A 26,743-nucleotide genomic window follows, 5' to 3' on the forward strand; every position below is an offset into this window, starting at 1 on the left:
AAAAAAAAAAAAAAAAAAAAAAATTAAAAAATTATTACCAGTCCTAGCCCTGAAATATTCATTTTAGGTAGGTAGAAGATGTCAGAGACAGAAAATCTATTAAAATGTTAATACAAATAATTGCAGTTTGTGACAGAGAGTACGTGGAAGCAGGCTATGGCACAAGAGCCATAGTAAGGAGTGTGGGAAGGCGAGCAGAAAGGGAAGCTGCAAGTGAAGGAGTGGGAATATATAAAATGGGGTCTCCAAGGGACCTGGAGCTGGTTAAAGCTAAAGTGGTTCCTGAAGGGAAGAAGTAGGTATTTGGGGAAACCCCTCCAAACTTAAGGGTCCATCAAGGATATGGTTTCTTTAGGGAGATCTGGGAGATGTAGCTCTGGGAGGTGTACTTCTCTCTTACATTCATTTTCCAAAAGGATTAAATCTTTCCTGCTTCTTCACTTCAGTTGTTTTTCCAGGCTTAGGACCTTTGCCCATCCACCCAGACCAGAGCTGTCAGGAGCATTTGCACTGAGTCTGGGGTTTATGGGGGAGCAGAGATGTTTCTCCTCACCCCTCCATGTCCAAGCAGTTCCCCAGCCTGGTAAACCTTCTGATGAAAGAAAACCTCCCTCCCTCCCCGCTGTTGGTGGAAAGACTCGAGGAAGGACCCAAAAACATCTGCTGAAGTACTGAGAAAGCGACGGGGAGAGGAAGGGAACAGCCCCTGGGGAAGAGTGAAGTGAGAGCAGACACACAGGAAGGATGAAGGTTGAAAAAGCACGTGGTGTCCAGAAGGGTCAGGGCATGATGGGTGACCACCAGCTCCCTCCCTCTGAGCTGGTCCTGCGAGCCTCTCGCTTTTGTAACAGCCCTGGAAACAGGGGGAAACTGCATTTTCTAGAGTCTGGGGAAGGCATTAAAGAGCAAAATCAGGAGGGAACAGTAAAAGGGATTGCATTTTGGTGGGAAATATAAATCTTCCACGGGACGACGGAATGCACTACCGCATTATATCTATGGATGCTTGCATTGCCTGGAGACAGAGCAGTATCTGTGTACATATACACACACAAGTAACTCGAGTGGGATATTAAGACTGGGAACCATCAGCCCATTTATTTAATAAATTGGTTCTCATTCCTACTTTGGTATGGACTTTTTCCCAGTAAAACATTTCATTTGGTCTTTACCTGCATGTGATCTACCTTTTCCAGAGAAGATATTAGAAACGTATATGCTCAGAGGCTACAGCTGCAGGAATGAGAGGCAGGAGCAGAAGTCTTTCAGTTACGTGGCCAGTTTTCATGCTGAATATTCAATTGCCCTTCTCCAGGGATTCTTATCATAGGGTAAAGTAGGATTTTACATATGAATACTGCCCTGCAGCTGTGATGATACTGGTGGTTTTCATGCCATATCACTACAAGTAAACACAGGGGCGATATTAAGATTTATATAGTTAATATAATGCTTTCTTGCAAGGGATAAATATCTATGCTTTCTTTGCTTTCACTGAACTCTGAAAATGAAAACTCATTTTTGGGGCCAGAATTTTGCTTAGCAAGCTTAGACTCGGTTGTAAGACTCAAGTTATACTGCAGACAATGAAATTACAGAGCAAAGAACAAGGGGGGAGGAACTCATGTAATGAAGAAGTGAACCAGAGGTACGGATAGACACTTCATGTCCAGATGACCTCAGCCTGCCAGCCTGGCTTATAAGAAGTGGAAATACACAGCTGACTCTTCTATTTAATAAGAAGCAAACAAGCAGACAAAAAACACCATAAAACCCACCCCAAACCACGCTGCCGGGGCAGATATTTGGCTTCCCAAGAACAGGCGCTTGTGGAGCTGAGTTATTTTTTGCAGAGGAGCAGGAGAGAGTGTTTGCAGAGCCCCAAGCCCCGGGGAAGTTTGTCCATCCTCCTGCCCCATCCCCTCTGGGAGGTGATGAACAGCCACCTCAGGGAGAAGTGGGACGGCGGGTTGTGGGGGGAACCACCAAAATCCTACCCTGGGGCTGGGTCTCACCAGCAGGAGAAGAAACCAAAGCTGGAAAACAACGCTCCAGCAGCGGAGGCTGCAGCCAAGATCCAGCAGCTGCCTCCAGGCTTTTCAAGGTTGCAGAGCACATTCCTGGGGACTGCAGCGCCTGGGCTGTGGGCAGGAGCCTCCTGCCTAAATATTCTCTGTGGCTTGGCTGTTTCTGGGCTTATAGAATTCAGTCAGATCCTTGGCTGGCTCTGGATTAGCTCTACCTTTAAAGTTGGCTTGGGCAACGCCAGTGGAGAAAACCAGATGTAACTTGTAACGGCATAAAAAAGTCCAGGAACTCTGCAAATATGTAATTTTCTTGAAAAAACAAACAAAACCTGTTTTCCATAAAAATAATTTTAGAAAAGACTATTTACCTTAAAAAAATAAAAGAAAAAAGGTATTAATTTTCAAGGATGTAATTAGCAAGTGATGGGCCAAATTGACCCCTGGGGTAATATTTAAACTGATTGCTCTTGTACCGTGGTTTAATTTAACCCAGAGTGCATGATGGCTGGATACGTATGGTAATCATACTGCTCCTGAGAAAATGGATGTGGCAACCAAATACACATAAAATACTTTTTCATTTCTAGCTTTATCCCCTCTATATTATGCTTACACATAGTGGTTAATTGACCGAGGATGTTCACAAAAATGCAGGCACATTTTATGTCTACTCAACATATTTGGGTTTAAACTCTAAAAGTTAAAATGGAGGCCTAGGCCACTTGACTTTCCCATTTTGGATATAAAGACTAGTTGATTGCTCAGGAGCACTACTGAATCTAGCTCTTCACTTATTAAAACACACACTACACACAGTATATGCATTTTTTAAATGAATTGGGCCATATGGATGATCTTACCCATTCACCTGGGCCTAAGTAACACACCAGTGTTCCTTGCAGCTCCGATTTGTGAAAGACACTTCAAGGTTTGTTGTTAGCATCTCACCAATTGCAGAAAGTAATTAATTACTGCAGTTAACCTATATTTTTTTTTTTGGCTGCATTGCTCTTTGGGAAACCCAATTCTTGCTTCTGATAAACAAGGTCTAAGTTGGATGGGTATGGCATCGGAAAGCCAGCTGTTAAAGGCTCCCAAAGTAGAGCAAGGCAGCAGAAAATGAGCCCAGAAGGAAAAGGGTTAATGCCCTCTGTTCACAGACTGCCCCTTCTGCGATGCAGAGCTCCTGACTGACCAAAATTACAGTTGTTGTTTCACCTCGTTTGCTATCCAAACACAAAGCTAAACAGAGGGAAGCAATTGCTTGACTGCAAAATTAACTCTGAAAAAGCCTCTGTAGTACAAGTACATATCATTATCTGTATTAACATAATTACTGGCCCACAATACCACTACTCTTGACACTGGATTAGTGTACCTTCTTGCGTGACCTAGAAACTGGTCAAAAGTGCTTATAAAAAGCTCTTTTAACAGATGTTTGTGACTTTGTGGTAGACATTCATATCTTGGTGCCCAACATGAAGCTTTTATATGTTGCTGAAGAGTGACTGCAAAAGACAAGGCTTCTGAACATCTGTAAGTAGGACGAGGCAATTAGATTCGTAAATATGGAGCCAAACTTAACAATTTTCAGAATTAATGCTCAGGTCCCCTGACACTTACTTCCTCATAATTTCAAGTCTTTCTGCTTTCACTATGTAAAAGCACCCAGTGCATCACATGGCAGGACTATTCCTGAGCTGTAAGTGCTAATCAGTGGTGTATTATTAGTGCGAGCTTTTATTTTTAGGGAGAAAAGTCTATATTCCACTATAGTTGAGTTCCCGAGGCAGCATGACGGGAAAAATGGAACGACCTCCAAACAGATGTGGATTGGGGGTGATATCAACATGAGAGAAGGGTTGAAAGGTCAAAACAACAGCAGCGACAACATAAAAAGTGCGGACTTCTGTTTTCTGGGAGACGTCTCCACCAGAAGCGGAAAAACAGAACAAACGCACTCAAGGAGTGGGGTTGGTGTGAAATGTCCTCAGGATCCGAGATATGTATACTATTTTCTGAATGTGACTGCTCAGTCTTAATTTGCTGTTCTAGTATCACAGCCAGTAGCTGCACAACTCTTCATGGTTTGCTGTTTTCATCTTCTCAATGACCATGACAGCCAGGTCTGCTGCCTTTTTCTGAGGAAAAGAAGGAGAGAGCGTAAGTCACTGCTCTTGCTACAATAATAAATTTTGCAGTTTTAGATTTTTCTAATCATAGAATGGTTTGGGTTGGAACACACCTTGAAGACCATCTAGTTGCAATCCCCCTGCCATGGCAAAGACACCTCCTACTAGAGCCCCATCCAGCCTGGCCTTGAAGCCCTCCAGGGATGGGGCAGCCACAGCTTCTCTGGGCAACATGGGCCAGGGTCTCAACCACCCCCACAAGAAAGAATTTCTTCCTGAGATCTCATCTAAGTCTCTCCTCTTCCAGTTTAAAAACATTCCTCTTCGTCCTATGGCTCCCCTCCCTGATCAAGAGTCTCTCCCCATCTCTCCTGGAGCCCCTTTATGGACTGGAAGGGGCTCTAAGGTCTCCCTGGAGCCTTCTCTCTCCAGGCTGAACCCCCCCCAACTCTCTCAGCCTGTTCCTCACAACAGAGGGGCTCCAGCCCTCTGATTGTGGTTCATGCTATGGTTACAAGGCATGCAAGATGTGGGGGTTACCCAACTGGAGGGGCATATGAATTGATGGGGTGACTGCTGTATGCAGCCTCTCACCTCTCAGGGTGAATTATCCACGTTTCCTGTAGTTGTGAACTGCAATTATTTTTCTTTATAGTTCTTCCACACCTTCCACAGAGCTCAGAGACAGGAACTGTGTTTGCCTTTCCATGCCAGTCTGTACCACAGACCAGGTCCTCTGCCTGCCCTGGACTCAGGTCAAGGAGGACCACAGCACTTCATGCTTTAGCAGGAGGTAATTGCTCTGTTTGTGCCACCGCATTCAATTTCTAGGGATGGAATGCGCGTTGAGAGTTCAGTACCATTAAAAAATGGATATCAGCCGAACTGCTGCATTAACAGGAGTATTTGCTACATTTTTCTCCCCTCAATAGGAAGGCAAACACGAGTGTTAGGTGTCACGAGGATTTGGTTACTGAAGGTGCACATTGTACAATCCACAGATTATGGGTTTACAACAGTGGTTGAAGAACACGTGGCGAGAGAAAGCTGGTTTATATAAGCTACAAGATGGGGCAGCATTTTCATCATTTGCTGGGGGATATAGCTACCAAAGCCCATCTATCAAAGGCATTTAATTTTCCTTTATATAGATGAAGAGTCTTAAAGTGATTTAGGTACTTCTGAGAACCCTGCTCTGTCCCTGTGCATTTTTAGCTCTTCTGGAGGGAAGATGATAGTGCCACCAAACATCCTGTAGCTTCATCTGAGTTTCTGAAGTGTAAGAGCACTTGCTTATTGTCACAGCATGAACTTCAGCCCAGCTGAGTAGTGCTTCCTCAAGCAACACAAATGCCTGAATGTCAGAAATACCTTCAGGTATTAAACCCTGTGCCTTTAAGGGGGGTGCATTTGGCATTAAACAGACTTTCCAGCTAATGAATTTCTCAAGTTACAAGAATAATGGCCTTTTTAATCTTAGCAAGAGTAATTAAACAGACATTTGTTATTAATGATGTTGTTAATGGCAGTAGATATTGAATTTTCGCTGTAGATATCATAGAGTTGTATAGTGATTTTTTTGGAGGTTTTTATTAAGTTGATTGGGCTGTAAAGCTAAAAATGTAGGATATATATATTCTTTCCTGTTTCTGGAGGTATTGACTCTCTCTGTGTGTCTAGAAGCAACTTCTTTGCCTTCATTTTATTCTTACTGGAGAGCCTCAACCTTGTCCTCCTTTGTTGTCCAGTCTAACAGCAAGAGGACCGCATCCTATCTGCTGCCACTCCTGCACAGCCTGGGATGATTTTTGCAGAGAGGGGTGTGGGTAGCACTGACTGCTTCTGCATCCCTTTTACAATGCTTGATAGGGGTTCCCATTTGTATTTCATCCCAGGGAAATATCAGTTACGCATCCACCTACAAAACCGGGCTTTCTAGCTCAGATTAAAGAAACTCACACTTTTTAACACTTTTTTACTCTTGGATCCACAGTAAGCCAAGACAGCAGGCAGAATACCTTCTCTTTCTTTCTTTCTTTTCTAGTATATTATACTCTTTCCCTTGTCTTCTCGATTGCATGCAAGGTATGGAGAGGGACAGTAGGCTGAAGTCTGAATCTCAGATCTCTTGTTTTAAACCATTAATGAAGCCTCAGCTTCTAATCATTGCTGTGAATTGGGGACTGTGCAAATCTGTACTCTCTTCTGAGGACATACAAACCCCCCCCAGAGTGCAGTGCATTCTCCATCAAACAGTTCCTCAACCCCGCTCAATATTGTGGAGCAGACTGTAGCTGTGGGGACCTCCCTGCAGAAGACATGCCTTCATTCTCCTTCTTTCTTCACACGTGCATTTTCAGTATTATTTCTTCAGATAACCCTATGTCAGGCTTCCTTGCTTTATGTAGCTTTTTTTTGGTTCATAGCAGCCACTTACCAGAAGTTATTGAAATCACATCTCATGTGTTTTCTTGCCATCCTTTACTAGTCCTAGGAGCAATGCTGAATAAAGTGTGGGTTTATTACCATGTGGGATTCTCAGCCCTTCCTGATGGGAAGACAGATTAATCAGAATAATTTTTCCATGAAATGAAGGACTTTCCTGACCAGGCTTAGAAACAGCTTTTGCGGTGACATGGGACCCTGCTTGACTCCTTGTGCCTTTCACATCTTAATTTCTCCTGAGAAAAATGCTTGACAAAAAGCTTTAAAAAATCCTCTGAACTCTAGAGACCAGGATTTGTCTGCTTTTGGATTGTGTCTGTCAGTGGATGCTTTCCAAGCTCTCATGTTTCTGCGAATTCCAGTTTACACCTTTTAAAAGTGCTCCTTCTGGCTTGGCTTGCTCTCCTCCAGGGCTTGGTCTCAGCTCTGAGACGGTCTCAATCACATGCTTAACCTGCATTTGCTGCCTCTTCCAAGTATCGCTTTACAGTAAAAAGCAGGGGGAAAATCCCCCAAACAAAATAAAAAGCCCTGGCATCAGTTGTTAATTTCCCTTCCTCTGTCAAGATTACGCTAGTAGCTCTGAGTAATTTGGTCTCCTTTTCTCAAGGGAGTAGGACTGAAATAATCCAATGTTTATTTTTATACAAATTCTCACAGTGCTACAATGTTTCAGAGACTTCCTGGGATGTTTCTAGTTTTTTCACAGGCTAAAAGGCCATTCTCAGAGGTAGCTCCTTCATGTAAACCTAAAAATGGCACTTTCCCACAATACAGCTTATCAGGAAGTTTAAAGTTCAATAGTCTCTCTCTTGCTCTCTCTCTCTCCCTGTCTCACACACATGAAAGTAAGAAATAAAAAATGAAGGGGCTGTTCCAGTTCTGCTGAGAGTTGCCTTTCAATCATTTCATTTCGGTGCGCTGACTGATTGTAACAGTATGATGAGTCCCGTGATGGTCTAAAGACAGTAGTGAGGCCACATTTGTAGGGAAAGAGAGCAGCTTTTATTCAATAAATTTTGATTTATCCATGCAGTAGCTGGTGAGGGAAAACAAGATGCTCTCAGTGCTGATCATGCTTTGGATTTGTGGACATATTCCCAAATGGCCATAGGCACAAAACTGATTTCTGTACCAAGACATAAAAAACTGGAATGGTGTGATTCTGCTATCTCTAAAATGTCTTATGATATTTTAATTAAGAGGGATGGGATGAATTGCTGCGTAACTTGGGTACTCTGAGGATGGGATTTCCTGGGCTGTTTGGTTTGGCTTTAATTCTGATTACTATCTTTTAACCCCAACGTGATTGCCAATAAAACTGTCGAATTTGAGGACAACCGGGTTAGTGCTGGCCATATTTGAAAACCTTGGGTAAAGCCCCCGTCCTTCCTTTCTTATGTTGAGGGATAAATTTGCTCGTGTAAGTATGGATTATTTACATAAGTGCTGGTGTCAGGGTCACATACCCGGCGCTTTGTGAGAGTTCTCATTACACTGCAGACACATTGGAAAGAGATGGTTCCTCGCCTTCTCAAAGTTTCAGCCCCCTTTGGTTGCTTGATTACTTATTTCCGCCCCAGGGGCCCTGGCTGCTAGGATTGTTGTTAAACAAAACTGCCTCGCTGGCATTGTGTTCTGACAAACAATTTACACCTATGTAAACTGATTAGTGCAGTGGTTTTGTCTTGACAGCTAATCCTTGTGTCACATTTCAAAGAGCAGCTGAGGAGGACTTTTCTATGCCCAAAGAAACAGGCCAGCCCGGTGAGACTAAGGAAGGTGCAACATGGATTATGTAAAAAGGAAAAAAGTCTTGGGTTTGCAATCATTTCAGACATCTAAAGGCCTGCAGTCTAGAAACAATTTGTCTAATTACAAATATTTCTTGTAAAACACTACCAGCAGAATGAAAGCAGGAATCCACTAGGTTTTTTTCCCTGGTAGACTACAGCATATTGTTTGGAAGACGGGAGAGAGACCACAAGGGTACTCTATCTTCTGGACATCATTGAAAGGGGATGTGATAATGATGGGGCATTTCAAACCTCAGGCAGCCAAAGCCCAGCACCAGAACAAGCAGGTGCTGGCAGACTGCTGGTGTTGCAGTAGCCAAAACTGGGAAGATCTACCTTTGGCAGAGGTGAGGTGTCCCATGAAAAAATGGGTTTGCCAGCTCATGTGGTAATTCACATCAGGAAAAGTGAGCAAAACCCGCACAACTCAAAGCAGAAACCTGTAAACCCCACGTTTGCTCCACCTACATCTCTTGTTCCAGATGGAGACAGAAAAGGAGAAATTGCAGGGTAACAGTAGAAATAGAAAAAAAAAGGTTGCAGAGAGCCTCAGAACAGTGACAGGACACTGAAGAGAAAGGTAAAAAGGCAATGCTAAATTCACATTTAATAAAGGAAGCAACTATGCTTAGATAGCCTTCAGAAAGTAGATCAAAGTTGCCATTTTGGTGTCCTAAGACTCCATTTCTCTCAAGAAAATTGAATATTAGCTTCAGATACTATCAATAAAACTGAAATTAGAACATAAACTCTCATCTTCATCATAAATTCTATTTTTTTACTATTCTGATTACAAAGCATGAAACTAGGCAATCAGAGTTATGTAACAGACAACTACAGTAGGAAGTGTGCCTAATCTCTTATAATTTCAGATAGTTTTTCAATGTTTAAGAATAGACTTTATCTTGCTGAACTGTAACTCTCTTGAAGCTGTTGTGTTTAGTGTGTTTAGCCTCATTTAGCCGTTCAGGTCTTTCCAGACCTGGGGAAAGACAAAGGCATCTCCACAGGTTGATTCTTCCACAGAGCCACCTTGACAAAACCCACCAGAACTATTGTACTTCTCTTTGATCAGTCGAGATCCAGAGTTACCACTGGCTTTTCAGTGGTAACTACAAAACAAAGACACATACTCTGCTGGGTTTCAGCCTCTCAGTGGAAAATTTCAAAATTAAAAAAAAAAAAAAACACTCAAGTGAGAAAACAGGCTTTCAAAATGTCTTCCTGATTAAGTCCACAGCTCTGTTTAACAAAAATTGAAAAGCTGTTTTGTTCAGTGGTTTCAAAACACTTCTTTCTGGACTTCCCCAAGTCTTGGCAAACTCCAGAGGCGGCACCTTGAGCATCTGGGTTTCCAGGTCTGGCCAGTCGACAGCTGAGGGCCTGGGACTTGAGGGAGGTCAGTCTCTGTGGCAGTATATCAGGTGAACAGGCAGCAAGTCACATGGGATAATTTTAGAAGCCTGCCTGAGCAAGAGACTTTCAAAACTGGCACAGCTGCCAGTTTCCTTGGCTTCAACCAGAACTTCATTAAATTCATTCTGTTCCCATGCAGCAGCCACATTTTGACAAATCAGCATTTTCCAGTGGGAAGAAGAAAAACAAAAACATTGAGTTGGAACAGTTGCAGTCATTTCTAGTAACAATCAAATGTGAGATGATGAATTGGGGAACAGCTCTAGCAGTGGACGTGCATCCCAGCAGTGCTGAACACCATGACCCACCACATCAGGTGGAGTTCACTCAGCTCTTGCGTTGAGGCTGTCTGTTTTCTCTCCCAAAATACATGGATGAAATCGTAAGGAAACAATCCTTTGCTTTTTGATGGCATTCATTTCCATGTTCACTACGAACATTTCATAAAATGACATAAACTTGTAGGTTACAGGAAGAGGACATCTTCTTCATCCCTGTATTTGTACATTTTCACGCATTGAAGTGCCAAAATGATTATTTTTTGTTACTCTTGATGGGATGTACACAAATCCCACCTAGAGTTGCTCCATCCAGTCAGTGTTCTTGTACCTTATGTGGTGAAAACAGAACCTTTTATCAAGATGGAAAGGTAGCAAGCACTTCTAAAAAATGATTTGGGAAACAGGAGTCAGATGCTTTGTGCATCATCAGTTTCTGGTGATGAGGAGGTAAAATAAAGCAGATACCACTCCTTAGAAAGTTGAACAAGGAGCCATTTCCAGCTGTTCTCTCGTCTGAGGCTCTTGATCAGTAATCTCCTTAGAGATAATGATGAATACATTCAAAGGCAATTATAGCAGAATCACATTTTATATTTAAGCAGTTGCCCTTATGGTAGTGCAAGAGACTGGATCAGTCACTAAAGAAATAAACATCTGAATTTGACTTTAAGCTGCTGTTATTGTAAAAGGGAAAAAAGCCACCAGAGACCCCCGGTATCTCTACACATGCCCACCTCTTGCAAATTTTTATTTCCTGTAGCCAAGAAAGCAACCCTGCTTTGGGAGAAAAACTGAAGGATTTAGCTGATTTTTTGACTAAACTGTCATCCCTTGCTCTATGCTGTCATCTCTGTCAGGGAAGGTATTCCCCCTCTTCACCTCTGATTCCTTCTTAGCGTATTTGGCAAAAAGAAAAAGGAAATTCTCCTTAGAAAGTTTGGATACAAACTGGTGCATCAAAACTACAGGTTTAGAAAAGATGCTTGAGCTGGTATTTTTTGCCTCCTTTTCTCTCCAGGTTATTGCTCTGAGTGTCTACTTGGAAGAGATTTTATTTTATTTTATTTTATTTTATTTTATTTTATTTTATTTATTTTATTTTATTTATTTATTTATTTAACACATGAGTTAAAAGACAATCAGATTTACAATTATTTGTATTATGGTAGCATGTTTGATGCTTCCTCATAAAATCAGAGAAGGAGATGATAGTCCCAACAGTTAAGCTGCTGCAATTGAAAAGCATAGACAAAAGTGTGGGAGAAGGGGATATTGTATCATTGTGCATCACGCTATTAGAGACAGGGAGCTGAGACATAAAGAGAAGGAATAAATTGACCAAAGCCGCACAGGAAGTCTTTGATAGACACAAGAATTAAACACAGATCCCCCAACCCTCAGTATGGTTCTCCAATCCTGATGCTATTGTTCCTCTCTCCGTTGTCTCTTAATTGGATCCATAGGCACCTTCTGTCACTGACTTCTGCTAAGTATCGTGCCTGTAGGTAAAGCCCCCACACTTTTATTTTAGTGCTGATACTAAACTTTAATAACTAGGGCATTCTTCCACTTTTTTTTTTTTTTTTCCTGGTGCCTGACAATAATGGCTCAGTAATTACTGAACTAATGTTATCAATTCCAACAGATATCACATTTATTAAACAGAAAATGCTATGTTGCTGTTAATCAGTTAGGAATGTGTATAATTGAAACATGAAAATGAAGTCTATACGAATATGTGTGATTCATCATGAATTCTGCAAGCCCTACGCTAACTCTTCTTTTCTTAATTAAGCTGTCAAATGGAAAACTTATAATTAATGCAATAGCATATTTTGTAGGAGTTCTTTTCTACCCCCATATAAAGCTCGATTCAGCAGAAACATTACAAGGATTACATGTGTGGATTGGGCACCCTCGTCTTATTAAGCAAAAATTTTGCTTTACTGCACGACTATTTTTAGTCCATCCTGCCAGGATCTTCAGCGAAAAATGAACATGGGACTGAGGCTCACTCATTATTTTTCTCTGTCCCTTTCTATATACAAATAGTGATTCACTTGCTATGAGAAACTCATGATACACACCTACTAGAGTATTTTGTCCAGTAAATTAAGACTATGGTGATAGAAACAGCAGCTTTTCTTAACTGCCCTGCACTGGATGAGTAGATCAGTCCCTAGCTTGGATCCGGACTGATGTGTATGGTCAGGCTCATCTTAGGACACCTGCACTTGGGACAACTCAGGAGTGTGGGTATTGATTTTAAATCACTTAAATGTCCTCAAACCATAGTTTCAGGTGGTGCTGGGCTTCGCTCCGCTCCTCGTTCTCGGCTGGCAGGTAAAATGAGCTTTTCACTTGGTGCACATCTTTCTCAGGGGGGATCAGAGACACCAATGTGAGGACATCCGTTTGCTCTGCATGTACATTAAAGATAACATAGTCCTTTCCCTTTGGAGGGTTTCCACACTGCATTTCACTGGCTCTTGTCTGCAGGAAGCTTATGAAGCACCTTGCTGTGCTTCTCCCCCTGCTAGTCATATGAGATTGTGCTTTAAAAAGTAATCTCTTTGGCCTTTCATGCAAGAACCTGAGTGATTTACAGAATATTGACATTTTCCACAGTAAAGTAATAACCTGCAGCATGGAAGGCACGGCGGGGTTTGGGAGGATGGTTCAACCTTCCAAGCCCAACCAGGCAGCCCCTCGTGTGGGTGTGATGAGCATCCAGCCAGGGATGGTCGCCCTGCCTTCACCTCTGCTCGCTCCTCCACCAACTGCAGCCTGTGCCCTCTTGGTCCTTCACCCTCGCGTTGTGGTTGTTTGCTTGAAATTTCTTATCATAGCCCCAGATTACACAGAGAAATGCCATTTTCCACTGACTGGGGTGGGGCAGTGGGCATAACACAGGAAGAGACTTTTCTCCTCTCGCAACATCAAAGCCACAAGATTTCCATATGCTTTTTTTTTTTTTTTTTTTATTTTTTATTTACATCTGATTACAACTGTTTTCACTTTAGTGCCAAAAGAGAATACCTAAAACAGCGTAGAAGAGGAAGACACAGGGGTTTGTGGGCACTTGCAGCTGCCAAATAGAGCAGCTGTAATGCTGCGGGTGCTTGGGAAACCAATTAGAAACACATGGAGTGACAAAAAAATGTATGTAACATAAGATTAGCACAGCGAATGCAGCCACACTGTGTGAAACTTAGGCAAGCTAGGGCTGGCTGGCACCAAGGATCAGTGAAAGTAAAATGCAGTTATGATGCCTCAAAAAGAAATTGAGCATTAGGGCTGGGAAGTAAGGAAATATTCTCACTGTGATCCTAACTGTGGCTTAAGTACACGGATACATCAATGTCAAGAAAATTGTTTTTAAAAGTTAAGTATGTTAAAAGCAAGTCTAGCGTTCACAAGTGGGTTCTGTGGGAAAACTGTTACCTTAAAGGGTGCCCTGACTTTTCGCGTGACATGGGTCAGGAGCTGTGAGTCCAGGCAGAAGCTCTTTCTTTCAGCCTTTGCTAAGCAATGGGTCAGACAAACTGAAGGAAGGTGCCGAGACAAACGTGAGACAGGTCCTCTCAAACTACATTAAAAAAAAGATCTGAAGAGTGTTATATATTTTCATTAGCTGGCGGTGTATTTTCAGACACTCATTTAGAGAGATTTTTTTTTTTTTTAATACATGAGAAATGGTCAAGTCAGACATTAGTTTATTCAGTTACATGGAGTTGCAGAGGAAAGCTGTGCTTTTCATTGTCTTCATTGCCTATCATCAAGAAGAAAAGAAGAAGAAGAAGAAGATTTTTTTTTAATTGCCCGGCCGGAAGGGACCTCCAAAGGTCATCTAATCTGACCCCCCCCGCAGTCAGCAGGGACACCCCCAACTAGACCAGGTTGCCCAGGGCCTCGTCGAGCCTCTCCTTGAATATCTCCAGGGATGGGGCCTCAACCACCTCCCTGGGCAACCTGTTCCAGTGCTCCACCACCCTCACAGTGAAGAACCCTCTCCTCATCTCCAATCTAAATCTGTTCCCCTCCAGCTTGAAGCCATTGCCCCTCGTCCTGTCACTGCAGGCCTTTCTAAACAGGTTCTCCCCAGCCTTACTGTAGGCTCCCTTCAGGTACTGGAAGGCCGCTATTAGGTCTCCCTGGAGCCTCCTCTTCTTCAGGCTGAAGAAGAGGACTTAAGAACTTAAGGCAGAAGTTCTCATTCTGCAGGTAGCAGGTGGTAATCCAAGATTTTTGCTTCAGGAATAAAATCTTGGAGACGACAAAAGACCCAAGATTTACTTATTTTGTGGCAGAAACACAGAATGGAGAAATTTTGCTGACAGTGGTCTAAAATTTGTAAGTATTACAAGGATTGAATGGCAATGTAATCTTTTACTGCATTTACTTGGTGACAGAACAGAAATGCAGGTTACAGAAAACTGATTACTCAAGGGAATAACTAGAATGATAGGAGCAGGGGTTCCTGGGTGGAAGCACAGCTGACATACTTTGCTATTGAAGTCCATCCAGCAGTTACCACATTCTGGGAAAAAGGATTATTTTTATTTCTATCAAGATATCGCACAAGTATATAGAAGAAATTTCCAGGGACTTATTTTGTAGACTTCTCAGCAATGTGCCATTGACAATTTTATTTCTTCTCTCAGGGAAAAAAGGAAAGCCCTACCCTCTCCCAAGTGTTTGCCCTCTTGTAAATCCAACATGGCTAAGCATAGAGTATGTCCTCCAACACACCTCAAACTTATTATTTTGTGGCGAGCGAACAGAAGAGAGTTATACAGCCTACATCTACTTAGTGAAACATCTGAAGCCCCTTATTTATTAAGCCAGCTGTGTAAGCTTTGTCTTTGTCCTCCATCCCCCATGTCCACGGCGCGTGGTTTAAGTATGTAGGACACTTACTGCTGTTAGCAGAAAATGAGCAGGGAAAACAGCCTGCATTTATCTTCGCCAACCGCAGAATAATAATTATCAAGGAACAAAATTTATAAGATTTTCACAGTCTTGAAAATTGTCTCCACCTCTGCTGCCAGCAGAAAGCATGCCGCATTCAAGACTGACAAGCAAGGGTGAGAGCTTTGCTGAGCAGAATACTTACAGATTTCTGTTCTGGGGAAAGGAAAAGATAGAGGGAGGAAAGAGACAGCACTATGGCCCATCTGTGCAAACCAAAAATGCTGCTAGTAGGTCAGTATGAGTTGTACAACTGCCCTCGATAATTAAATCTATGGCCTCCATAAAGCTTCTTAATGAGAGCGCTTTACTGGCTTGGCCTTGTATCGCTAGTAACAATTAATTTGCATTTTAGAATGTTTCTATTTATCTACTGTTTGCAATTTTAATATTTGTCTTTACAGAGTGAGGTACAAAAGTCAGGTTTGTTTGCTCAGGATTTACTTCTCTAATTTTGACTACCCAGATGGAATAACAACACTTTGAATGAGAATCTTTGTAATATCTCAAAAAGAATGAAAAATGTTTTCCTCGGCAAAATTTTAAATGGTGTTTGAATCTGTAGTCCACAGAACTTTAAAAAACGTGCTGATTTTTTTTTGATAGCCTTGTTTTGAAGATCTCATCCTTAGATATTTTTACTGTGAGGGAAAAATAGCCCTTGCATTTCAAGTCTATTCTGTGCTGACCATGATGAAGATATGTTCTGGATCCGGTGACCAAATTCCAGCCAGATCCCAAGCAAGAATCCTTTGTTTGAACCAGTGGAGGCACTCCTACGTGGTAAAGTACAAAAGCTAATCCTCAGAATTTTACTTTCTTTAAAACAACAACAATAACAACAAAAAAAAAAAATATCGGAATACCAGATGCGGATGTTTGCTCAGACATTTGTAGAAGTGAGAATACGTCTGGCTGTTTGGAGCATTATTTCTGCATCGTGATGTCTTTTGTGCCATGGAACCTGCTGTGAAACCTGCTCTCTGTGTAACAGCTCATATGGAAAGATCAAGGGTGCACTGCTTTGCTGGCATGGCTGCAGGATAAACAGTTCTTAACCAGACTATCACACACTGCTAGAGTTTCTGAACAAGAAGTTACGAAGTTAAAGACACTGGGTTTTGCCCTCATTTAAAAATAAAATACTGCCTGGGAGAGCTGAGACTGGGGAGGAGAGAGAAGGGGTTGAAATCCACATCTGAAGCTGGAAGCAATTTCTCCCGATAGTGCCTTGCTCTCTAACCAGTTTGCAAACCAGCACTAGTCAAACATAATCATATATTCTGGCAATAACCATCCACAATCAGGAAAAAATCTGGATTAGGGTTTTGAGGAGTCCCTTTCTGGTCAGGATTTCGTATTGCTGTTACTTTCAGCTATGGCTGAACAGAGGAGATCCATTTTACGTACTAGAAGTTGACGTCTTCTGGCTGGAGGGACTACTGCTTGTCAGGTCCAGATCTTGTTTCACACTGTCTATGATAAATTAATCAGTAAATTCAGAAATATGTTCTGTGTTAAGCATCAATTTTACAGGTGGAAAGACCAAGGTGGATAAGTTCTTAATGTTATTTGTTTTAAAAAACAGTGACAAGAAACATGACAGAAAATGTTAAATCAGCTATAGATTGACTTGTAGAGTTGTCCATGAACTGCATTAGTTCTGTGCAATGACTGCTAAACAATTTCTATTTAACTTTTACAGCACTTTACTGGTTCCATGCCAGCAGATGTTCTTGGATATAAATATTTCCCATGAGTTCTGAGACAGGCAGTGTAAAAATCTCAAACCTGAAATAGGCTCAAGATGACATTTTTTTTGTTGTTTTGTGTCCTTGTTCAGTAATGCCCCGTGCCCGTGTGGATGCCCCATGCTTCTCTAAGCCCATTTTAGACATAGTTTTAGACACAGGCCCTCCATGCTTTGCCCAAAGTTCCACCATTATTCCTCCTCCACTGAAAAAAGATGATAATAAGATAAATGCCTGGGACATCTCCCAGAATGCACCCAGACCTGCCTTTCCCTACTACCCATGGTCTTGTGAAGCAGGCACTTGACTATGAGTTATGGTGAAGACGCATCTTCTGATGATAAGGTTGGGTGATAAATGTCCAAAGCCAGCATGGGACACTTCAGAGGAAGTGCCATAAATTTACCGCTGAATCAGATCTAAGGAGGAGAGCTGGGGCTAAAGAATCACAGCTGTCATTTGGCTGTGGGAAACAGTTCAGGGATCATTAGTATTGGTCATTCCCACGAACTTGAGGTTCACAGTGGGGAATGCCGGGAGGTGACACCGCAATCTGTGCAGATCTCGAATCCCAAGGATGAAAGATTGCCTGTTGCTAATAAACAGGTTACATCTGATGTTCAAAATTGAATGCTTTTCTCAGTTCTTAGTTTTGCTCTGCTTCTTCTACAAATAGCAAAATTAAAAAAGGTAATTAGTGAAAATAAGGAGGTGGGAAGGAGGAGGGAAGGAAGGTTAGTTGTTGGAGTTTTCACTTTAAACTTAGTTTATTTTTATGTAACAGTACCTGCTAGTTGGAAAATGCTGCATAACAGTCAGGCTTTTAATATTTTCTATTGCTTATCAAGATAAGTCAGAGTTTTTTGGTCAAACTACTTTTAAGAGAAATCTCTTTTCCCAGTGTGTTGCCCCCCCCGGCTTCTCTCCCAAATGATATTGTGGAGAGAAAGTTGGGGAAACACAAATATCATCTTGCTGGAAAGTAGCAAAACAGGGCGTAACAGATCTCTCTCTCAGAATTTCTACCTCTAAGTGTCTAATGTCGTTAGTATTTTGACTGTATGTTTTATAGAGAGCAGCACAAAAAACACACTTTAACCTGCGATGGTTGATTTTGACGATACTCTTTCCAGGCTTGACTGTGATTGTTCCTCAAAACAGAATGGGCAGGGCTGCAAGTGACTAGGGTAGATCTAATGAGTACCAGGGTTGAGGTGCTGCTGCAGAGGACACAGTCTTCTTGTGGGACAGAGTTAATGACGCCGTCCCAGGGAGCTGTGTGGGTCTAACTGGGACAGCGAGATAAACCCTTTGGGCACTTCGTTTCTGCTGTCACCCCAGCAGAAGGACAGCCCGTGGGAAAGCAGCTTCCTAGGGGAAGAAAAGTAAAACACCTGGGTCTTCTTGTCAGTACAGGTGATGGACTGCTATTATTACTATTTTATAATAAAAAAAGGAGAGAGGAAAGAGGAGAGAAGTACTGTATGAAGGACAAAGCCGGGAATCGCTCAGTAGCACCATAACAGATGATTTGATCTCACTTTGTCGGCAATTCAAATGTGTCAGGGTTTTTTGTTTAATGGTTTTCTCTAAAGGTGGAATAGGTTTTCTCTCTTCTGCTCCAAAAAATATAGCAACCGTTTCCAGAGTAATACACATCTCCTCACAAAAATCTGAGTCAAATCACAGGAGAAGGCTGGCATCTCAGTCCCCAGGTGTCAGTTTCCCAACTCTGTAATCCTAATGAAGCTTGAGCATCCTGAGCTGGACATGCATGGTTGTACTGGAGAGAGGCTTGGAGACACTGACAGCTGAGTTATTTGAACATATATATGTGTTCTTAGACACATCTGAGAGCCAGGATCTGAATGACCTATTCCCACTTCCAAAAATAGCCCAGGCACATTGTATTTGAAAGTCTCTTTGAAAGTAAACAGCACGTGGATTTCTGGGTGTTGCAATCACTTCTCATTCCACATATAACTTTCTGGCTTTCCTGAATGAAACTAGAATAGGGCCTTCGGCAAAAAAGCTGACTCAAAAGCACCAAAGAGGCAGTAGTGCTGGTGTAACTTCCTTATTTTAATGAAGGCTTCCGCTTAAAAACACATTTTGTGGTACCTCTGGAGTTTAATCTGAATGTTATAATTAATCCTTACCCGTAGAGACAATAGACTGGATAAAATATTGAGTTCGTGGTTTTGGAACTACTTTTTCTTTTTTCTTTTTTTTTTTAATAAGATTTTATTTAAATTAAACAAAGGGAAACAAAGTAAAAGCCTCCTGCTTTATTCCTCTGTAGCGCTGATAAAGAGCAGGATATCTGCCTTTCAGGAAACCCTTGTATTTTGACACTTGTTTTGTACTGGAGCAGGAAGCTTGTTCCAGTTGAAATGTCGAAACTTTTCACTGGTTCAGATAGCAATACCTTCTGAAAAGGTTTCTTTTTTTTTTTTTTTTTTCACAACCTATTGACCAGCCCAACATCTGAGTTAATTTCAGTTTAGCCTGAGAACGAAACGGCACCGGCTGATCTCAGAAATGTAGGCTTGGACCTTCACTTCAGCCTGAGTGAGCAACCTCCTGTGATTGGATGGAGATTCAGAAAATTTGCTGAACTAGTGGATTTGAAGGCACCAGTAGGTTTAGGGGGTGAGAAACCAGGCTAATTGCCCCAGGCCATGGTAGGAAGAGCAGTAGTCCTATCCTGCTAGTGGTGCAAACATTTATTGAGGGATTGCAAAGAGAAAGGGTGCAGTGCTTGAGTCCCTGCCAGGCTAAATCACAAATCCCTACCACCTTTGCATGGATCACCAGGTCTAGGGGAATTATGTAACAAATATTGGTTTTGTGTTTTATACAGCCGAAGGGGAGAGGAGGTCAATGGCAAACCTGTCTGCAACTGCAATACTGGCTTATTCACGAGGAAAAAAACAACCCTCAAACATTTGTTTCTACCTAAGCTACTCTTACTAAAACTTATTTACAAATATTTTTCTGTGCTAAAATTATTTTAAACCTTATTATTTATTAAACATTTGCAATTTGTTTTATAACAAACAGTCTAGGTGCCAACATATCAAACAAATACAAAACTCCTGTGCATCAGAAAAGAGCCCAGGTATTCAGAAAATGCTTCAATTTCTGTTTTAAATGCCATAATCTCAGCACAAGAATTGTTATGGCATCTATCAAAACAAGCAAGCAAACAAACAAAAGAAAAAAGAAAAAGATGAGAAATTCAAAGTCAACAGGTAAGAAGCAGTATGGAAAATACAAGAGAAAGGGACTGAAATAGAAGGAAGCTGTAGATTGTTTCTGTCTTTATTCCAGGTTTTCTTCAAGCATCCTCATCCTGCCAGTTCTGGAAAATAATATCCTAATAGAATCATTTTATCTTGTGCTTTCCTCCTTTTTGTGTGTGATTCTTGCCTTTGCATAAAGACCTGCAGGTGACTCCATGCCATGCTTTAGAGAGAAGGCTAAAAGATGGTGTGTGATTTTTCCTGTTGATGAAACCATCCAATTTTTTGTGAATGGATCCTTTGATAATCACCTTTTGGTACAACGACAGTCTTTAATTGTTGGGCATTTGATCCACTAACAAAACAGCTGTTTTGAGATTCTGTGGATTTTCTAGAGTCTAGCTAATTCTTCTTTTAAGGACATTTGAAATAAAAATTTACAGTCCAAATTCAGTTGGAAAGTTTAGGTTTTTCTTCTTTGACTCCTTTATTGCTGATATGGGAGATAATTTTCAGGACTAACTTGTTTCTGTGCTTTGCAGCCCAAAGATGATGCACTTCTCCTGAACAAGACATAGTCACATCCAGCATGTGATAGTTATTGCCAAGTCTTTTCCTGAATTCTGCTCTGTTGTAGCTATAACTCTACTATGGGTGGGAGAGAAAGTCTCTAATAGTAGTATTTACAAGGACCTCTTCCAGTTCCTTTTCCAACTTCTGGGTTTATTTTCTTTGCCTGGTGCTTGAAGGTCTACATGTAATGATGGCTGATTTGTCTAATTAGGGAACGATAATTTGGTCCTTGCTGAATGAAGGGCAATGGGCAAACCTGCATATGGTTGCAGTGAAGTTGCAAGAGAAGCAGACTTTCCTTTGCACGTGAGCTGAGTTTACCATGCCGTTGCTTAGCTCGACATTTAAGTCTTGCCTCACAGATGGAGAGGTTTTTGGTTGCTAGCCCGTGGGGCTGATCTGCAGAGTACTGCCAGGACTCACTCAGAGCTGTTACCTGGTGAGGACCAGGGATTTCTGCTGCTCCTAGACCTTCTCCAATGTGACGTCTCTACTAGCCCATGAAGTTCTGTGGCCACGGCAGTCAGTCAGGATGCTCCAGGGTTTAACAAAAGTTTAGTTAGTGAAGGGACCTGGGTGGCTTGGATGGGTACAGGCCCCTCCCTTGTTTTAAAGCCATTGGGGAGCCCTTTCATGGGTGAGGAGAGCAGTCATCTTGATAGCTTGTGTAAAGAGACTGTCCACCCGTGGAAATAATTCTGAAAAAAAGAAAAGAAAATCTTTAATTTTGAGGTTTTATTAGAGGAGTGACAACGGCATGAAAATGGCCAGGTGAGAGAGAAGGTGCTCAGCTTGAATACTTTAATTCTGCTGAAGGAAGAGTCCCAGTCCCCGGCTTGGAGCTGTGTGCTCCCACTCTCCCTGATGTCATCTCATCTCAGGGACCTGCTGGACTTGTCAGGCTAGCAAAATCCAGAAGAATAACTTTCTGCAGCTTTAGTGAGCTGAATTTGCTCAGATAAAGGGTCAGTTCAGCAGCAGAAGGGCAAGGCAGTGCTCACGGGCCAGGAGCAGAGGTGGAGGGAGAAGGTCCTTCCTTTCAGGACCAAGTAGTTAAAGAGGTTGAGCTATTTTGGCCGTGCTGTCTGTGAGATGGTGTAACCAAGCTGAACTTTGCATTATGCACTGGTAGTGTAACCAGAGGAATTACTGTTTTTTAATAAGAAACACTCCCATCCTCCCCCCCCCTTTTTTTTTTTTTTGTGAAACACAATACTCTACATGCATTACATGAGAAACTTAAGGAAAAGTTTTTTCCTATGGACAAGCTAGTTTTGATGGGGAAAACTCTGACTAACTTCAGCCTTCACCTATATTCTGGCTTCCTGGGAAGAAAGCAAGCTCTTAAACCCACATAATACTAAGCATGCAAGATCCTGACTGGGTAATTCAAAAGGCTGTGTGATATTTTTGCGATCCTGCATTGGAGGACAACCAGATTCTCCAGCCCTTGACAGTTTGCTTGCCCTGCAAGGCAGCAGTTTGAGATATCAACTCCTGAATTGTACCTTTCCTGTCCTTTCACCCTTAAAACCTCTGTGTCCGTCCTTCAGCTGGAAAGATGGAGAGACTTTTTCTGAGGCTGTAGCTGTGCTAAACATACAGGTAGCCTTTTTCACATACTAGTGCAGGCTGATGCTGTGAGCTGTAACATCCAAAGTTGGAAGAAAATGTAGCCTTTGTGCTGTTCCTAAGTCAAGGAGCAAGAAGGGGCATTTTTTTCCTTTCTCTCTTTTTTTTTTTATTTTATTTTTTTTTCACTGTTAAGCTGCTCTTGGAAATTAAAACACGCTGTTGGTATTTTGGGAAAGGGTTCATTAAAAATGAAATGGGTGACCATAAATCAAGTTTTGCACAAGAATTTGGCTGTGTATAGGTTTGCTGAATCCACACGATAAACAGCTACAAGACACAAGATTCCTACAGAAGGGTATGTGTTTGGGGTGCAGGGGAGTGCGGACAACTGCAAAAGAAAATCAATTATGGGCAGTGTACACCCCTTTTATTCCCACTTATAAGGCCAGTACACATGTTCACAGTGAGCATTACACAGGGCTGCATTTATTAAGACACACAATTCTTTCATTTGGCTGGTCCCCGTAGCAAAACCACAATGCCACCACAGAAGAGACGGGCCCAATCGTGCTCACCTCAGCTGCCCTTTCAGCCACCACAAGCCCTGCTTCCCCTGAACAAAAAGGCAAAAATGTTGTTGTTTGCATAGCCTAAAAACAGATTGTGCCTTAGGAAAATAGCCAGAGGAAAAAACTACTTCAGAAATACTGAGAAAAGGCTAAAAGATGTTATGTAGCCCTCAGCTATGCACTCCCGGCAGAAAAGATATTTGTTTGAAAGCTACGTGTAAATCCATAGCGTGTTTATACAGCTATAGCTGTTTGAAATTTAATTCTCCTGTGCATGTTGTCGTATGCGGGGATTTTATTTTACATAGGCTCTGGCTGCTGTAGGTAACAGGATGTTGGTGTTGTAATTATGGTCAATGCTGCAGCACTTCAGTCAATAGACCGCGGTGCTGCTTAGGCATGCTGAGAGGATTAAGAGACAAATGTCATGGATTATCTGTTACGAGAGGGCTGTTTTGAAAAACACATGGAACAGTAGGACTTCAGCAGCAGAATTTCTCCTGACTTCTCCTTTCTTTTGCACTTACCCATCCTTCTTTTCTGCTGTGTGTTTCTTCCCATTTCTCCTTTCTTGTCTCACATTTCCTCTCCCCTCACGTCATTTCAGCCATGTAATTACTCTTATTACTCCTTTTTGTTTATCAGCTCTCCTTTTTTTTTTTTTTTTCTTTTCCTATTTACCTCCTCTGATTCATTTTCAGAGCCAGGATGCTAGACAGCAGTAAACCCCAGACATTTCTTGGAAACCTGCTTCAGGACTTTGCTCCAGAGCTAGATACCTCAACTGTGGAGGTCAACCATCCAGTGGATGACCTTAGAATCGTAGAATCATTCAGGTTGGAAAAGACCTTTGGGATCATCGAGTCTGACCATCAGCCCCACTCTACAAAGTTCTCTCCTACACCATATTCCCCAACACCACATCTAAATGACTCTTAAACACATTCAGGGATGGTGACGCAACCCCCTCCCTGGGCAGTCTATTCCAGTCTCTGACCACTCTTTCTGTGAAGAATTGTTTCCTAATGGCCAGTCCAAACCTACCCTGTTGCAGCTTGAAGCCATTCCCTCTTGTCCTATTACTAATGACCTGTGAGAAGAGACCAGCACCAACCTCTACAATGTCCTTTCAAGTGGTTGTAGAGAGTGATGAGGTCTCCCCTCACTCAGCCTCCTCTTCTCCAAAATAACAGTCCCGGCTCTTTCAATTGCTCTTCATAAGATTTGTGCTCCAGGCCCTTCACCAGCTTCGTTGTCCTCCTCTTCACCCGCTGCTGCACCTCGATATCTCTCTTGTCTTGAGGTGCCCAGAACTGCACACAACACTCGAGGTGTGGCCTCACCAGTGCTCATTACAGGGGCACAATCACCTCCCTACTTCTGCTGGTCACACTATTTCTAATAAAAGCCAGGATGCCATTGGCTTTCTTGGCCACCTGGGCACACTGCCGGCTCATATTCAGCCTTTTGTTGATTCAGAAAGGGACCCCCAGGTCCCTTTCTGCCAGGCAGCTCCAACCACCCTTCCCAAAGCCTATACTGATGCACAAGGTTGTTGTGGCCCAAGTGCAGGATCCAATACTTGGTCTTAGAGGGGCAACGCCAGTATGTTTGTGGAAGATAACATGCTAGATGTAGCCTACCATTCTTGGAGGTGTGGTGTCCCTTTTATTTTGTCTCCATCTAGATCTATGGCTCCAACTTCACAGGGACAGGGAGTGTGGTCATGAAAAGAGCCCCCAAGATGCTGTAGTCCCATAGCCAGTAATAGAGACTTGATTCTGCATTTTTGTGCACACACATAACATTGGTCCAGATCATAGTTCAGCTAATCTGAATGGCAGTTCAGAAGAGTTTGACTGCAAGGCCTCGAAGTAGTAGTTCTTATCAAATACGACTATTGTTGAACCAGATTTCTACATTTAAAAAATATTTAGCCTACATAATAAATCTCTGTTTAAAGTTCTGCTAAAGTCCCCTTTCTGCCTTCCATTCTAATAATAAATAAATTGTTTGCCTAACATTTGGGGAGATGTTTATTTTTTTCCATTGCAGAAGAAATTCTCATGGAAAACACATTAGCAGCCTTGGAACAAAAGGCACAGAACGGGGAATTTCCCAGTGCATTCCACCGCCTGATTGTTCTGCTCCGTGTTGAGAACCAGTTGGTGTGCTCATTTATAACTACATGTTTTTGTAGACAGTCATCGGGCTGCTGAGTGGAAAACACAACAAGAGCTCGCATGGGCAAAGAGCATCTTGAGAAGAGCCCAGCTGAGCAGTTGGCTCGGGCGCTTGCTTAGCAGTCCCTGTGTGGATTCTGTATATCCCAAAATCACTGAGAGCTGGGATACCTGCCCCTGCAGCAGGTATTTTATCATTACAGCCCGGCACAGGAAGGCATGGGGGAAATATATGTTTTCTGAGACACAGGAATTCCTGCATTTATTAGGTTATTTTACTGGAACGTCAAATCCCATAGTGCATGATTTTTAGTACTTCACATAACTGTTAGGAAAAATTTGCAGGTAAACCCCAGCTTTACCATTTAGGAGATGAAGAGTCCCATTCTAGCATGAGAGGGGTGGTTCCTTTCTGACTGCCACCATGAGAACTACCACTCCAGCTACTTATGCCAAGTCAGAAAGCCACCCAGAGGCAAGGCGGCTGAGAGGTGGCATCTCTTCCATCCTTGTGACAATTATTCCACCCTAATGTCCTTGCACCCCAGGGCAGCTTATGATGATGGTGAGGACGTCAGAAGCAGCACAACCACTGAGTGAATCAGGTTACTGTGCTTGCAAGCTTCTGTTGCTTCTTCTATGGGATCCCTTGTTGTGAGCCGTTTATGCCAACAAATAGATTTGGTACATCTAAAGCCTGGGTGATGTGGCTGTAGTCAGGCAAGCTATAATCTCTGAAAATTTCTGCAGAAAAAGTGCAATTACTCCTTCTAGAAAGTTGCTTAGGATGCCTCTGTAGAGATCTTTCTGCACCCCGTGTCCTCTGGCAACGTTACCTCTCGGAGGGGGAGAGCACGAGCTGCAGTCATTTCAGCCATTTCTTGTTTTTTTGGCAGAGCTGGTGTATGAATTCCTCATTCTATGCTACCTTCTCCCCGTGTGTGATCTTGTGTGTGCCGGGTGCCGTAACGTTCCAATGTCTGGGGCAGTTTGCTTTTCCACCCCAGTGGTGTGTGATGGTTGTCATCTCCCTGTAGGCCTGTTGCCTGTGAAGGTGTTCCTGCAGCCCCGTGAATCAACTCCTGGCCACGCTTCCTGAAGGCAGAGAGGGATTCAATGCTACGAGTGTGAAGGAATATAGCTGATGCCTGACATCTCTCCATCAAGGACCCTAGGCAGCCCCTGCATCCCATGGTGAGGTATGGACCTCAATAGCGGTGGTGCTGGGGCAGGTGTCCATCTTTCAGGAGGTGTCAGCACAGCGAGCAATTATGCTTATATTTCAGAATAAACATGCTCTGGATGCCGATGAATGAACCAAACAGCTGAATTGTGTAATTTGGAAACGTGGCTACCCTACCCCTGCAGTAATTAATTTACTCGTACAGCCTGCGCCAAGTTCCCGAGCACAAGGAGAGCTTTCTGACTGCTGCAAGGTGTGGTTGGACTGAAACGCTCTGCGCCATGAATTCCTTGGGCAGTTAGTGCCCTTTAAGGAAATCTGCCCTCGCAGTTCAGCAGGGCTTTCTGCACAGCAAGTGCACTGCGATGGACAGGGACGAGCAAGGAGCCCTCGTTGCTGAGACAATCAGAGCAGACTTCATCCACTGCCTGAGTCCTCTGCCCAACGACCAGCTTTGCGTGGCTTGCAGCAGGGTGGAAATCTAAAATTCTGGCTCTACCATCAGCCAGGTGGTGGATTGTCACCTTCTCACTTTCTGTTAACTTTAGACTGAACATTAGGAAGGAATTTTTCACAGAAAGAGTGGTCGGGCATTG

Source organism: Calidris pugnax, unplaced genomic scaffold (genome assembly GCF_001431845.1).
Source record: "Calidris pugnax isolate Ruff unplaced genomic scaffold, ASM143184v1 scaffold40, whole genome shotgun sequence".
NCBI classification, from domain to species: Eukaryota; Metazoa; Chordata; class Aves; order Charadriiformes; family Scolopacidae; genus Calidris; species Calidris pugnax.